The 4,722-nt window shown below is 40.5% G+C and overlaps 1 non-coding gene across 1 annotated transcript; it reads left to right on the top strand.

Moving 5' to 3' along the window:
* The first annotated feature begins 599 nt into the window (after positions 1–599).
* LOC114680962 lies at positions 600–705 on the top strand. The gene has a single exon (XR_003732850.1). It is a non-coding gene; the product is annotated as a U6 spliceosomal RNA (small nuclear RNA).
* The last annotated feature ends 4,017 nt before the right edge of the window (positions 706–4,722 follow it).

Here is a 4,722-nt window from a genome sequence, read left to right as displayed (position 1 = left end):
TTTAGATTTTCTCTAGCACACTTTCCTGTAAATGGACTTGCTAGATTGATGTGTTCCCCATTTTTCACTTTATCAGCTACTTCTAGATTGAACTGAGTGGTTATATTAGTTCAAATTTATTATCAGAGTTTGTACCATACATACCAGAGGCTTGTACCATAGCCTCAAAAATTCAGTGTTCTTGTATCTAAAATTTTAGAATATATTTAGTCCCAAGAAAGCGATCCTTTTACAATTATGTCCTGGGATTTTAATTAAGTACTCATGGTTTCATGATGAACACTTTATAGTGCTCTCCAGTCCTAAGCTATTTCAAAAAAAAAAAATTCAGCTGAATTGGTCTATTCATCATAGCTATAATCAATAATAAATAATGACAATCAATGTGATTTTATTAAAAAAAACTTTTATCTGGTTGGATATACAACTCAGTTTTTTCTTTACATTTTCTCTTGGATATTCTTGGCTTTTGACTCTTTTATATAAATTTTAGAATCAGCTCTTCCAATTCTATGTTAAGACTGCTGGGATTAGGAGTAGAATTAACTTCAATGTAGAACATTTTGAGAGAGACTAACTTATTTTAAAATACTGTGCCTGTGCTTACTTCAGAGGTACATATACTAAAATTAGAAAAATACTGAGAAGATTAACATGCCTCTGGGCAAAAATAACATGAAGATTAGTGAAGTGGTCCATAGTTTTTAGCCAATTGAAACAGCCTAAATGTTCTCAACAGATGAACAGATAATGTATGTGTGGTACACACACACCACAGAATACTATTCAGCTGTAAAGAAAAAAGGAATTATGAAATTTGCAAGTAAGTGTAGCTCTCACTCCTCTTCAAAGAACCTTCTCTTTTCAGCAAATGGAGACCATTACAGAAACCCACCAAAGGCCATGATACCAAAATCAAAACTACAGGGAGTCCAGCCTCAATGGATACATCTACAATACAACTCCTGCACCTAAGGCTGAAGGAACATTGAGGAAGAAGGGTTAAAAAACTGTACAAGTCAGAATAGGAAGTGTGTTATGAGATGATGTCTCCTAGAAATGATAGGGAAGCTATACTCATGATATTTTCCCAATATGGCTGCCTGAACAAGACCTGAACAATGACAATACCAACAGACATGTTAAGGTAGAAGTGGGAAATCTCACAGGTGTACTGCCCCTAGACAAAGAACTACATGCATCTAGTGATTATTGAGAGAGGAGGAATTAGCCTACCCCAAGGATGAGCCCCCTAATTGGTTATCTGATACAAAGTGGTCAGCTATGAGATCATATACACACAAACAGCACTTATCAGTTATATTTATATATTTATGTGTTTATATATTGTTTTAGTCACTATTCTATTGTTGTGAAGAAACATCATGACCAAGATAACTCTTATAAAAGAAATCATTTAATTGGGGTTTATTTTAATTTGCAGCTTCAGAGGCTTAGTCCATTATAATCATGGCAGAGAGCATGGTGGCGGGCAGGCATTGTGTTGGAGAAATAGCAGAAAACTATATACTGATCTGCAAGCAGAGAGAGAGAGTCCAACAAGGCCACACCTCATAATCTTTCTCAAAATGTGCCACTCCCTGGGTGACTAAGAATTCAAATATATGAGTCTATGGGGGCCATTCTTATTCAATTGATCATATGTGTGTAACAATAATAAATAAAAATAGGTCATTATTTTGAGAGAGTAAGGGGATATTTGAGGGGGTAAAGAGAAGAAAGGGAAGGGGAAATGATGCAATTAGATTTTAGTTAAACATTTAAAAATTATAAATTAAATATTTCTGTTAATGGACAAGCAGTGGTGGCACAAGTCTTTAATACCAGCACTCAGGAGGCAGAGACAGGCAGATCTCTGAGTTTCAGGTCAGCCTGGTCTACATAGTGAGTTCCAGGACAACCAGTGATACATAGAGAAACCCTGACTTGGAAAAAAAATTTTTCACTTACTACTTAATTTCTTATGTAGAAATAAGTTCAGCAATCTAAAATATAAATAAAACATCGAAGCTTACAATTAATGAAGTCTCTTCATCTGTGCCCTTTTTTGGATCTTCCATAATGTTTAGCAACTGTATCAGTAAATTTTCTGTTGCTCTGATAAAGTACCATGGAACAATTTATGGAAGAAAGAATTCATTTTGGCTTATGGTTCTAGGACACTGAGAGTCCACCATGGAAGCAGGCAGCAGGCATGGTGCAGGAGCGGGCAGCTAAGAGCTCACATCCTAAACCACAAGTATGAAACAGACAGTGAACTAAGTTGGATGAGACAATAAGCTCTCAAAACCCACCCCCTATTGCCTTACTACCTTACTTTCTTCATCAAGGCTAAATGTCCTAATACCTCACTACCACCATCACTAACTAGTGACCAGGTATTCAAATACTGGAGCTTATGGGGGACATCTGCCATTAAGCCACCAATTCCATTCCCTAGGCTTCATATCATAAAGCAAAATGACTTTAGTCAAACCTCAGAAGTCCCCTAGTCTTTCATAGTCTCCTTTTGAATGTGCTCTTGTTGGCAATGGCCTTGTGGGTAAGAGAATCAGAATTCCCCATGACCACCAAGAAGGTGACCACTCTAAAACAGCAAGCTTCATTAGCCAGAAACAGAGGATGACTGGCCCAGAGATAGACAGGGCAAAGGCTGACAGTAGGAAATAGGTGGGGCCTGGGAATACTCAGTCTTCAATATCTGTGAGACCATGCACTGAAGGCACAAGCAAAGAGGGTGGTGTGTTGACATCTTCTATTCATGCCAGCACTGGTCAGCCTGACCTTCTGCAAGATTCCACCATGTTTTCTTGAGGAAGGGTCAATGAGCTTTGCAACCTCAATAGTATAGTAGCCTGCAGGAGGATGGGGGTGGAGGTAGTGTTGCAGAAGCTTGAACCATGAAGAAGGAGGAGGGATCAGGGCCGTAGGGCAGACCCCAGGTGGAGCTAGGCCCCATCCCATACTCCACTCCTACATATCCCAGAACCTTCAGCTACGAGAAACTGTAGGAGCAGGAAGTCTTGAATTTCTGACAGATTCTTGAGTAAGTAGAGTCTTGACAAAGATGATAGGAAAGCATCCAAGGGGGCAGCTGGTGCACAGGTTGTAAGATATAAAACTTGTAACAGTCCAAGAACAAAAAGACCACATAGTTGAAGTTCAGTGAGTCTGCATGAGTGGCATAGGTGGGCACAGAGGTGGGCTGTGCCTACCTATGTGGGCTTTATTTTTTGAACTTCATCTGAAATGAATGTATGGGGTTTCCAGTTTCTGGTAACTGGATGGATCACATAGGTTACAAGCTGATATTGGAGAAAAAACAAGTCCAATTATCCAAAGCGAGGAGAGTGGACTTGAATCTGTCTTGGCAAAGGTAGAAAGCTAAAAATAGAAGTGAGTTGAGGAAGTAGGAAAGAGTGGCAAAGACCTGGATTCTTGGTTAAAAAGTGGGGAGAGCGAGGAGTTGAGGCTGTAACCTCCTCAGCTATGGGTTAAGCATGGGGTGGCACTCCTAGTTCTGGAAGGATGCCTGAGATAGCATGTAACATTTCAGGGATAGAACATGTGAGATGCTTTCAGATCTAAGTCCCCGAGAAGCAGGATCCCCAACTTGCATGAGAAACAGTTATATGAAGGGGCTCGTGTCCTGTCATAGGGAGAGGAACCAATCCTGTCAGTTGCCTATAAGTAGCACGAGGTCTCAGTAGCACAGTGAATTCTGGGAGTGAGTGAAGGCATGAATGGCAATAGCTGAGAAAGCAAAGCCAGCAACCTGCTGTTAATCACCTGCTGGAGTAAGGTTGTCCCCAAAAATGAAGCCCATAAGCAGGTGATTGTAGCTTGAGTTTTTCTGCCTTGCCCACAGTCAGGACAAATCTTTGTCGCCCGCCAATCCCACAGACACTCAGACCCAACCAAGTAAACACAGAGACTTATATTGCTTACAAACTGTATGGCCGTGGCAGGCTTCTTGCTAACTGTTCTTATAGCTTAAATTAATCCATTTCCATAAATCTATACCTTGCCACATGGCTGGTGGCTTACTGGCGTCTTCACATGCTGCTGGTCATGGCGGCGGCTGCAGTGTCTCTCTGCCTCAGCCTTCTGCTTCCCAGAATTCTCCTCTCTCCTTGTCCCACCTACTTCCTTCCTGGCCACTGGCCAACCAGTGTTTTATTTATTGACCAATCAGAGCAATTTGACATATAGACTGTCCCACAGCACTTCCCCTTTCTTTTTTTTAAAAGGAAGGTTTTAACTTTTACACATCTCCAAAGTCAGATTGGTATATTTGGGAATTTGGGCATAGCTTCTCTTACTACTTCCTGCTGGAGGGGGGTGCTGTATCTTATGGGGACACAAAGAAAATTTTAGGATCATGGAGTAGTCCGTGACTTGAAACGATTCTGGATGTTGGATTATCTGGGCCATGGTGTCATCGGAGACCTTTCAGGTGGTCTTGGCTGGTCAAACCTGATGTATCTTAATCTGGAACAAATCCATAGCCTCTGGCTTTCTGTGGAAACAAAAGCAGAGCCTCCTTTCCAAAGCAACATATCCTTACATCCAAATTTTGAAGTTAAGGTACCTTTAAAATACACATTTTGGCATAACTCAACAGCTTTTGCAATCAAATGTTTCTCTTCAGTTACAAATATCAAAGAGAACATAATCCAGATTCTCTGTGTGGTAGCCATC

The sequence above is a fragment of the Peromyscus leucopus genome, chromosome X (assembly GCF_004664715.2).
Source record: "Peromyscus leucopus breed LL Stock chromosome X, UCI_PerLeu_2.1, whole genome shotgun sequence".
Classification (NCBI taxonomy): domain Eukaryota; kingdom Metazoa; phylum Chordata; class Mammalia; order Rodentia; family Cricetidae; genus Peromyscus; species Peromyscus leucopus.
The sequence above is the reverse complement of the archived record's forward strand: the minus strand, read 5'-3'. Positions and strand labels throughout refer to the sequence as shown.